Genomic DNA, 12,264 nt, shown 5'->3' with positions numbered 1-12,264 from the left:
TGGAATTCCACCATTATCCCAAGCCACATTAAAAAGTTTCAAAAGCTCATTCATCAACTCATCATTTTCCACCTTAAGCATTTCAGGATATAATCCAACCTCTTCTGGGGCCTTAAATTTCTTTAATTCCTTTATAGATTTTGCTACCACTTCCAAGGTTATATCCCGTTTCTATCTGCAAATCTCTCTCGGGTGGGAAAATGTCCTCTTCAGCTGGGATTGGTCTATTTAGAAAAGATTCAAAGTGCTCTTTCCACCCTCCTTTTATATCCAAATCTTTAGTCATCAAGTTACCATTTCTATCTCGTACAGGTACTTCCTTCCTTCTCTTTTCAGTCCCAGTTAACTCCTTTATGGCCTGATACGCTGCTCTTGTGCTCTGACTGGCATTCTTACTTATCTTAATTTCAGACTTTGTCGCCTTTTCATCATATACTGTAGTCTCCTCTTATCACGACTAACGAGTCTTTTTACTTCAAAATGTAAACTCCAGTACTTTGGTCTAAGTACTCCAACTACCTCCATCAACATGTTCTTCACTTCTTAATTTTGCCTCTTTCCTTTTCTGAATTGCATTCCATGTTTCACCTGATATCCACTTTTTCCTTCTCGCTTTTCTCGTTTTCTTAATAGTAACCTTAGCACTCTCATGCAAAACCTTTTTTTTACCTCTCTCCACATTTGATTAATATTATTGTAATCAGATTCCATCATATTCTGAAGGACTAGAAACAAGTTCCTACATTCCCACTGAAACATTTCCTTCATGTTCTCATCATTTCTCACCTCATCAAAATCATATGTTTCCTTCTGTACAATTACCATTAACGTTTTTCTTAAGTTTTATTTTAATCTTTGACACAAGTTGATGATCACTAATATCTGCCCCCCTTCCTTACTCAAATATCTTGCAAACAACTCCTATGCTTTCTGCTAATTGCGGTGTGGTCAGTATGATTACAGCGTTTACCACCTGGTGAAATCCAAGTAATTATAAGTATTTTTCTATGCTCAAAGATAGTTCCACCAATCGTAAGGTCATTTGCCAAACAAAAACTTCCAAATCACACCCCATTTTCGTTTCTTATATATATATATATATATATATATATATATATATATATATATATATATATATATATATATATATATATATATATATATATATATATATATATATATATATATATATATATATTGGGGTGTGTCAGAAAATGAAAAGTTGTATATGCTTTTGCTAGCTGGATATTTGAATCCACTTTGGGTGGTAATGTGGCAGGAGAAATATCATGATTGCTGTGTGTTTAGGGGTTGCACAGGAAGGTGGTGTGTGTTACGAATCCTATGCTTTCCTGGGCTGTATTAGCGTAGGTTTGTGAGGAGTGAGTAGATGTGACCGAAGCGTAGTACTGCATGCTTGTCTGTGTGTGCATCTTTTCATTAAATTAAGTTGTGACCGCTTTGTTGTTCTCTGCTTTGACATGAACGCAGTGAATATGGGCGCCAATTCGGTAGTCTGTCTACACCTGGAGATAATGCTGGGCAGGCCACTGCACCTTGCCTGCCTCCATTATGTTCTTGTGTCTACTGACGGAGCAGTTCAAAGGACCAGAAGCCACCCTCTTCCAGAACTTCCACGACAAGCGGCAGCATATTTTGATCAAACAAAGTAAACTACTGCTGTCGATGATGAGACCATCCTGTTAGAGGTCCAGCCGTGGTTTGAAGAAATAGTCTAGTTTGCTTAAGCATTCCTCGTGAACAGCAACATTGGGACGATTACAAGAAGTTCCTTGGATCCATACCCTACAACTGCTCCCCTGTCCAGTTCCAGGCCCCAGATGTGCTGCATCATGCTAGATGGCAAGGGCCATATATGCTTTGAAATTTTGGGTATTCTTGGATCAGTTCAGACAGCTTCATCCCAGATGCTCATCTTCACGTGGACCAAGTTGGAAGGAAAATTTCCAGAGGAAACTGTCGGAATTTTTTCAGTCTTTGTTGTGCACTACTACGTGCGAGCTCAATTCTCCGCCACGTAGTAGCTGCTGCTCCCCACATGGACCTCACCCTCTTAACCCCTTAACCGCCAGGCGTCACTTTCGTGATGCTTGGGAGCAAGGGATCATACCGCGGGGCGTCGCTTTTGTGATTCTGTGTTATTTTGAATTCACCCGGGCTTCCAAGTGGGGGCTTGTATCATCTATCAGTGCTGCCAATGTCCAACACTAGTCAGCACTCCTAATCTCATCTGTACTCCCATCCATTGTTGACAATTTAGCCATTTCTCCCCGTTCTTGACTCCCCTCCCTACCCCCCCTCCATTACCCTATCCTCTCGCCTACCCGGCCGTGCTACGCTAAGTAAATCTTCCCTGGAATTTTTCACTGATTTCATCCATTGAAATAAGCCCTATGCCCTATTCTTATACCAAATAATTTATACAAGAAAGAAATAAGGTAAGTGAGAGTGCCATACACCTGGAATTGGCTAATTATCACCTGACAACACCTCACGTGCACTCGTTCACTAATTTTCGCTGTTTTTTTCCTCTTGAAATATGCCATATAATCTATTTTCGTAATAAATATACATATAAGGAGGGAAGGGAGAAGCCTAAGTGATATTTACATTCACCTGGAACTACCTAATTTATAATGTATTGTCTAGATTTCCTGCCAATCATTTCAGTGAAATACATAGCTGTTTCAAGAGCTACGTTGGTAGTACTGAATATCCCCTAAGTAGGCCTCTACCCGGGCCGGCCCTCCCTTATCAGTTCTCTCTCATCTTCTGAAGAGGAGGAACGCGTCTGTTCCTCTTGCTGACTTCAGGGCCTTTTTCACCCCCATGAAAGGGCCCTGTGACCTTTACCCCCTACTAAACCTCGTGTGGAAAGAGGTAAAGGGCTGACAATTGATAAAAGAGTGACTACGATCTTTCTATTGAGTAAAACAGTGCAAGTGGAATTGTAAATAATGTGTAAACAGCAAGTGAAAGTAATGAATGTAAATATACGTGAACAATGGAAAATAGTTTTATAAGTTACTTCAAGTGACAGTGCATAACACAGTGTAAATAAAATAGAAATGTAAATAACGTAAATAAAATAGAGAACGTAAATAGAAATGTAAATGAGTAGTATTATAAGAATACGAGTATATACCCTAGGAGTAATGAAAGTGAAAGTTTCACTCTAGCATGTCTGAATACTATGAGTTATGAGAGTGAAGATGAAAGTGACATTCACTCTCAATGCTAGTATACAGGACGAGAAAGTGAATGCTATGTATTTTACTGAAAGAAATTGAATCCCTACAGTGACAATAAACTAATACTACTGAAGAAAACTTATGGATAAAGACTGTAGATATATACATAAGTGTTATATAGTAATAGAAATATAAAGTGTGAGGGGTTTTATGAATAATAAATGACAGAGTACCAAGAGTGAACTAGCGCAAGTGCAGCAGTCAGACGCGCTCATAATTTTCATTGCTTTCACAGTGTTTTTTTTTTTTGGAGTATGGATCCCAAACTACTTGAAAATCATAGAGTAGTGTTTATAGTGTTAATATCTGGCTGTGGTAATCATATTACAGGTTGTCGGGAAGTGTAAAGTGGAGACTTCGTTACCCAACTTCAGAGGTCTCCACAAGTCCTACAGTAACTGACTAAGGCTCAACAAACATTCCAGGAGAAAGCTGAAGGTATGTGCCATAAGCATATTTAATTTTAATATTCTGGGACTAATAACTGATTTTTTGCAAATATTTTTTGAGAGTCTGTTGGAGCCCGAATAACCCCGCGGCACACGCAAAACATCGGTAAACATGCCCGCGGTGTAGGGGTTAAAGGAACTGACATAACATATATACCAAACCATCAGGGACGCTGAGGCCACAGCCTTCACTCGTCGCCTTTGGTATCTGTCTGAGGTGACAGTTAGGCTTGCACTGTTCGATGATAGGGAGTAGAGGGTAATGGATCACCGCATAAACACTGTTGAGGGCTTTGAAGAACCGAGCACACGACTGCACTCCTTCTCTGAGGATGTTGTGAGGAAGACCCTGTTGGAGTGCTTCACCAGTACGACGAGCTGCAACATCTAGACATTGACTCCTCATTTGGGGGCGATGATCGTGTGACCTGGGCAACCACAGAAGCCTGTGCTCGAGGGAAGGAGCGTGTCACCAAGCTGCTCCTGACAAATGGTGCAGCAGAACACGATGTGGCTGTCATTCCAGAGTTCACGAACATCCTTTACCTCTGCACAGTTGTTGACTACACAGGTTTTATTCGCCCCTGTGTAGAGTACAACTCTCATGTGTGGGGAGGCTCCACACATACAGCATTTCTCAACAAGGTGGAACCAAAGGTTTTTCGTCTCATTAACTCTCCTCCTCTTACTGGCTCACTTCAACCCCTGTCTCTTCACCGCACTATTGCCTTTTTTTCTTTCTTCTATCGCTACTTCAATGGTCACTACTCCTCTGAACTGTCTGCATGTATCCCTCCACCTCCAGGGTGGGCGCATAGCAACCGTCAAGCAACAAACTCTCATCCCATTTCTGTCCAACTCTCTAATGCTAGAGTTAACCGTTGCTCCCAGTCCTTCATTCATGCAACAGGTCAACTTTGGAACTGTCTCGGTCTGTCTGTATCCTACTTGCTATGATCTCCAGTCTTTCAAACACAGTGTGTCTAGGCATTTCGATATGAACGGATCTAGAATTTGGTTCTTTGTTGTATTGTTTTTTTTTTTTTCTTGGAAGGAACGGTTTGCCGGCTCCTGGCCTTTGGTTCCTTCTTCCTTGTATTAAAAAAATGTTTATCAACACCATGGCAGCCTATAATGCTTTGCCAGAAGTGTTAAATTTTTCCTATTCTGGTAGCAGATGGGAGTCCGTTTCTGGCTGATTATTCGCACTAGATGGCTGCCAAAGGCATGACCTCCTCGTATGCCATCATGACAGCTATCACTGGACCAGTGCCACCTATGTGCAGGACTTGAGCTAGCAACTTCCTTCTACATCCAAGATCTGTCACTGTCACCCTATCCTGGCGCCATAACTCTTTTGATTTGGATGAACGGATGAAACAATGGGTTTGCGCAATGAATGGATTTGATGTGATGGTGAGGGTGCGCAGTCCTTAGCACCACATGACCTCTCCCTTCTCAGACTGTGCTGGTTGCGTGAAGATTCACGACGACCCTCTAATGATCAGAGTTGCAACAGTAGTCCACAAAGCAGTGAGCATCAAAACACTTACTCTGATCCCTCACTGATAGCCCCTTCAGTATGGTTAACCCTGTTCTACTGCTGAGTCTGGGAGGATCCCCCCCCGCTGGTACACCCCACCAGATTTATGGGGCACACAAGCCCCCACCATGACAAGGTGGTTCCCGTGGAAGGCTAAACACACACACACACACACACACACACACACACACACACACACACACACACACACACACACACAGGCAGAGCACTTATTAGAGTATGAATCTTTTTTGCTATATTTAGTAATATTTTGTATAGTGCTGTCCAGAGAGATAATGATGCACAAGTGATTCTTGTCTCGTTCCCAGCGTCTCTACCTTGTTGGAAACTATTTTAATGGTATATTATATTACCTTGTGATTCTGAATTCATATATTGGTATGAAACAAAGGTATGATTTGAATCCAACTTCAAACTGAGTGAAGTAATTAGATCCTCATCTGTTATCCAGGCAGATTCAATAGCCACGGTGATTGTAATCACAGGATACTGTTTCGCTGCACTTGTTTTTATTAATTAAAAAAAAATAACATTTACTAGCAACTAGTATAATTATGTGTCTTCACACTTTTAAAGAGTTTATCTCCAGGGGTGACCATCCCCTCAGGACCGAGGAGCTGTAAAACGTTTTGAGATATTTGTAAGACACAAGAGAAGGCAAAAAATCGTATTATAAACAGGGCTTATATATGATTTCTGTCATGTTATTAGTGAGAACACTCGATTCCTTGTAAATAAACATGAATAAACTGTTGCAAACTTTTCTAAACTTGGTTATTGTATTGCATAATATGACGACATTTTTATTAAGTTTACATCAAATTAGATTTTTTTTTTTTCCTAAGGCGAACTGATAAGTAATTAGTCCTTCAATTGTAGCACCGACGAAACAAAAGATTATTTATTTATTTTCTTATTTGTTCATATATTTAATCTCCTGATATTCGCATTTTTTGTAATTTATTATTTTCTCACTATGTCTAGTATACCAAAAACTGGGAAGTATTGGCTAGTGAGAGTACAATGGCTAACTTTTGCTGCTATCTCACAAAACCTGTGTCTCTGACCCACATTTTCCCTAATATATTATAAACTTTAGATTTCTTCCTTGACGTCGGGATGTTAAATAGTGCATTGCAGTTTTCTGCAATTTCGGTTCAAAGTATCTTTTAACACCCTCACTACCAGCTCAGAAAAGGGGTTATTGATATAGTGGAGTCTTCCTAATAAGAAACCACCCTGCCTTTTGTATCACTCAACCAACCACCCACTCTCACGTAATATCTCAGTTCATATCACCCTCCCTCGTGTACTATCCCAGCGAACACAACCCTCCCTCATGTACTACCCCACGGCCCACCACCCTTCCTCATGTACAATACTACCCCACTGTCACGAGTCGGCTCGTGACATCAACTTTGGTGGGAAACCGCGAACTCTAGTGGGATCCTAGTGTTTATTGTTCAGTTTAACTGCTACGTATTCACCCGGTCGGGAGTGTTTTCAGAACAATTTTTCACTGTGTCATAAATGATCACCTTTGTGCAAGACATTAGCACTTCCGCTGAGCAATTTATTATGGGCGTGTTTCGCTCATTCTAGCTGTTAGCAATGCGGCTGGACACTTGCCTCTTTCCCACGATTTGAAGTCAGTCAAGGTTTGAGCGCCATGAAAGCAGGTTGGGCCCAGAGCGTAGCAGTGCCGCCGTTGTCCAGTTCCTGAATTTCCACCTAGTGTGATTGGCGAGAGACTCAGCATGTGCAGTGTCCTTCCTCAGTAACGACACCCAGTCATCCACTTTGTCTACTTTTCTGACCAGTATTTCTTTTCGTTTTTTTCCCTAGGTTTAAGAGTTTAGCTTTTGAGTGAGCGAGTGCGATCTCCTTATTTTGAATTCATTTTGAAATGTAACAAATTTATTTCTTTGTAATCAATAAATTTAACAGTTCTTTTTCTCGAACTTAATGTAATGTAAATTCGTGTTTTATTCTCCATATTAAGCTTATTTCACTTATAGCTCCTAGTTTGCATAAATGCTTTGCTATTCATAACCAGTATTTAGGCCAGTCCTTTGTATTAAGCCTAAAATCCATTGTGCTATCTTGGAGTTAATGCACCAGCAAGAATCTGTTATCATTAATAGCATTGGTTATTGATTCTCAGGGATGAAGTCACACTCTCCAGAGGCTAACAGTACTAACAAACAGCAATTGTGAGGAATTAGTCTCTGCTGTGTACTGTTGAGAAAGTTTATAAATTCTAGTCCTTAGAGAATCGGCGAAGTAAGCTGGCATAAAGTAATCATTGCTTGATTTTTCACAAGACAATTCATTGCCCTGTTTTCAGTATTACCGAAAATATCCTTGAATATTGTACAATCTTTAAAAACCCCGTGACAATTGGCGACCTCATTCCAGGATATTAACACCTATCTCTAAAGTTATTCACGAGATAACACTCACTTGTTCATACTTAGATATTTATCATTAAAGTCTATAGGCACTATCTTACTGGTGATTATTGATTCATTTTTATTAATTTACATAATAATTTTCGCAGTCAGTTGTTTGTTTAATTTTCTTTCTTTACCAGTTTAATTAGATAAAACTGGTCACCACTACCCTGTGCCTATATTCTTTATTCTCGATTATTGACATCTTTCTCTGAAAAAAAAAATTGCAGTCAGTACTGAGTCGCTAGTTTACTTAGATTGAGTTAGCATCATGTCCACCAGCGTTTATGTGCAGGAAGCCAAAGATATGGGTCTTACAGACCCAACTGAAATTAAGGACTTTGTCCTCTCTCGGTTTAATTACGAACAGCAATGCGAGAATGATGCTCATGAAGAGTGTCAAATTCAGCGTGAAGAACGCGAAAGAGAACGTGAACACAAGCGAAAATAATGCGAGGAACGTGAGAGAGAACGTAAACACGAGCGAAAACATCGCGAACTCGAGTTAGAACAAGAGCGAGAACAACGCGAATATGAGCGAGAACAACGTGAGAGAGAACGTCAACTCGAGTTAGAACAACGAGAGAGAAAACATGAATATGGGCGAGAGCAACGAGAACACGAACGTGCCGAGCGAAAAGCATGCAAAAAGCATGACATTGAAATGCTGAAGCTCAAGCGAGATTCCTTGGCTTCAGACACATCTGGTGCAGCTGGCCCAAGCTCCACGAGCGCTCTCCCTGCACATGTTATGGCGACCCCACACATCAAGCTTCCCCCATACAAGGAAGACGAGCGAATCGAGCCATACATAGCTCGTTTTGAAGACATGGCTCAACTGTACCAGCTGGATAATGCAGCTAAGCGGCTTCAGTTTCTTAGCCTGTTTGAGGGCCCTGCCCTCGATATTCTCCACAGAATTCGTGCAGACAATCTCACGTATGAGATGATGAAGGCCGCACTCATCAATGCGTACAGTCTCACAGTTGATGACGCCAAGAGTCAGTTCATGAGGGCGCGTTTACAGGATAAAGAGACTGCCTTTCAGTTTCTTGACCGGCTTACTGCTTACTTAGATGAGCGAATGGAGAAAGATGAAACTCCTTCCAGGCATGAGGGGATAATTGACCTTATGCTGCACACACAGCTAGAAAAGTCGTGGTCTACTGAACTTATGGCTCAACTTAAGATCTGCCAGGTAAGAGATGCCAGCCAAATGGTGAAGAAGGCTGACGCATTCTTTACTGCATATGGGTATCAAACTCGCAAGCAGCATACCTGGAACAGGAAACCTGATAAATCTGGGAAACCGTCTCAGACTGAATCCCAGCAACAAGGCCATTCTCGGAATAATGGCCAAGGTCCAAAACCACAGAGGAAGGACCAGGGGCAAAACACTCAGAAGCCTGACTGGAAGCAGTACAACAAGTACCCTAACCAGCACCAGTATCAGCCACGCAACCGACCATTGGGAATGTTCTTTTCACCACCAGCTCAAGTGAATAGGAGGCAGGAGGCGAACGCAGCCTTCATTTCTCAGCAGCACCACGGTGGTCACGTCCCTACCAGTATGGGTACTTCCCCACAGTTCACTAGTCCCACAGTGACAGTGAACCCCCCTCCACAGATGGCCAATGCTCCATCTCCCTAGGCAGTGAGTACGACCCCTCAAGTATCTAATTCTCAGGGCACCATTTTTCCCGCATCATTTATTCAGCAGCCTAATCAGTGGCTAGCTGCTTCCTCCACAGGCCCTCCCACAGGTGACAGTACCTTCCTTGTTCAGTCAGGGTTTGTGGGAGGCATTCCTGTGAAGGTCCTGAGAGACAATGGGTCCTCAGGTTGCTCTGTCAAGCAGAGTTTAGTTCGGCCTGAGCAGTACACAGGTCGACAGATCCAAGCTAACCTTATTGATGGATCAGTGAGATTGTTCCCTGAGGCACGTATCCAGGTGGCATCTCCATTTTACACTGGTATGACAGTTGCAGTTGTCATGCCAGAACCTTTATTTGACCTAATCATAGGCAATATTCCCGGTGCCAAGGATAGTTGCACTGAAGATGATGCTACTCAGACTTCGGCTGCAGTAACACGAGCCACCACTGAGGCTCCGAACTGTGTCACCCCGGTGACCATTGAATTGCCGCAAGATCTGATGTGTAGTCAAGTTGTTGTTCAAGAACAACATTCTGACCCGACACTTGCTGCCGTGCGGAAGAAACAAAAGGGTAGAGTGATAAAGTATTCACGGGGAAGTCAAGCCAAGTTCCTTCGCAAACAAGGACGGCTCTACCATGAGTCATGAACACCCGAGGGCGAGGTTCGACTGCAGTTCGTCGTTCCTGCTAAATACCGCCAAGCAGTGTTAGAAAGGGGTCATTGTTCAGCCTCAGGAGGTCACTTGGGCAAAAGGAAAACCCAGGGCCATATCCGAGCTGACTTTTTATGGCCAGGGATGGGACGAGATAGTTTTGTGCATTCCTGCAATGTGTGTCCACATACTACTAATCAGGGACATGTCCTTCCTGCGCCGTTTGAAACCACGCCTGTAATCTCTGATGCAGTTGAGAGAGAGGGCAGTGGTAATGTGGGTGCAGACCCGATGTCTCACCTACTAACTAATGACTAACACGGGCAACTTTTGCATGCTGGGTTCTGTAAGATAGGTGTTCTCAGAGATTTGAGTAATCGAAGGACCAGCTTGGTTCCCAGTTAAAAGTGTACTAGTAAGACCTGACGTCTCGCCCGTTGGCTCTACAGGACACAGTATGTCCAGGGCCTGTATATACATGTATACCATAAGTTAAGGGGGATTTTGAGAACCCTGCAGAGACAGTCCGAGGCTGTGTATGAATTACCTTGTGGAACGTCTTGAGCTGCGGGCCTCTCTGAGGATTCCTGGGGAATGCACAATATCCACATGAGTGTTCACATCCACGGTGGGTGTTAAAATGTGACCTGCCCGAGACTGCGTAGCGATTCTCAGCTTCCTGTTATTAGTCATAAGTGTAGTGTTAGGTTAACTAGTAAACTGCCTGTTCTAAGAGATTTGAGCAATTCAAGAACTGGCATGTTTCCTGGTTAATAATGTTAGGTTAACTAGTAAACTGCCCGTTCTAAGAGATTTGAGCAATTCAAGAACTGGCACGTTTCCTAGTTAATAAGCATTAACCAGTAAACTATAAAGGTCCTGAGCGATTTGTGAATCCTAAGACTACGTTTCCTGGTTAATAATGACATAAGTACTGATTGCTAGGCAGAGAGAGAGGTATGACGCTTTTGATGCTCCAAATTAATTTCTTTCACAGGTGCAGGTGGTTGTCGTGCAGATCAGCTGGTCGTCCCTGTCACATGCTGCCACCCCTTCTCTTCTGCCTCGTCGTCATTAATATATAGATTTGTATTACATGATTTTACACGTAGGTACAGTTACACCACAACTGTCACACCTACACCATGTATTACATACATCATGCTACATAACAATTAGTTGTTAATGTAAATGTAGCGAATTTTTCGCTCAGTTTGACCTGAGTACAGGATTTTTCACCGTCGTCACGGAGCTTTTCCCTCAAGCTTGCTTCTATTAACGTAAATATGAGTTTTTTTTTTTTTGCTCACTGGCGACTGTGACTTTCTCCTGTACCAGGATAGCACACACACACCACAGTGTGAATCTTGTGTGATTGAGTAGGATTTATATGTATGTATATTGAAATTTTTTCCTGAGAAAAAATTTCACTTTTGATGGGGCGTAATGTCACGAGTCAGCTCGTGACGTCAACTTTGGTGGGAAACCGCAAACTCTAGTGGGATCCCAGTGTTTATCGTTCAGTTTAACTGCTACATATTCACCCGGTCGGGAGTGTTTTCAGAACAATTATTCACTGTGTCATAAATGATCGTCTTTGTGTGAGACATTAGCACTTCCGCTGAGCGATTTATTATGGGCGTGTTTCGCTCATTCTAGCCGTTAGCAATGCGGCTGGACACTTGCCTCTTTCCCACGATTTGAAGTCAGTCAAGGTTTGAGCGTCATGAAAGCAGGTTGGGCCCAGAGCGTAGCAGTGCCGCCATTGTACAGTTCCTGAATTTCCACCTAGTGTGATTGGTGAGAGACTCAGCATGTGCAGTGTCCTTCCTCAGTAACGACACCCAGTCATCCGCTTTGTCCACTTTTCCAACCAGTATTTCTTTTTGTTTTTTTCCTAGGTTTAAGAGTTTAGGTTTTGAGTGAGCGAGTGCGATCTCCTTATTTTGAATTCATTTTGAAATGTAACGTAAATTTATTTCTTTGTAATCAATAAATTTAACAGTTCTTTTTCTCGAGCTTAATGTAATATAAACTCGTGTTTTATTCTCCATATTAAGCTTATTTCACTTATAGCTCCTAGTTTGCATAAACGCTTTGCGATTCATAACCAGTATTTAGGCCAGTCTTTTGTATTAAGCTTAAAATCCGTTGTGCTATCTAGGAGTTAATGCAACAGCAAGAATCTGTTATCATTAATAGCAGTAGTTATTGA

This window comes from Coenobita brevimanus, chromosome 18, assembly GCF_032717465.1.
Source record: "Coenobita brevimanus isolate Jiangsu-jjx chromosome 18, ASM3271746v2, whole genome shotgun sequence".
NCBI classification, from domain to species: Eukaryota; Metazoa; Arthropoda; class Malacostraca; order Decapoda; family Coenobitidae; genus Coenobita; species Coenobita brevimanus.
This window is presented reverse-complemented; position numbering follows the sequence as displayed.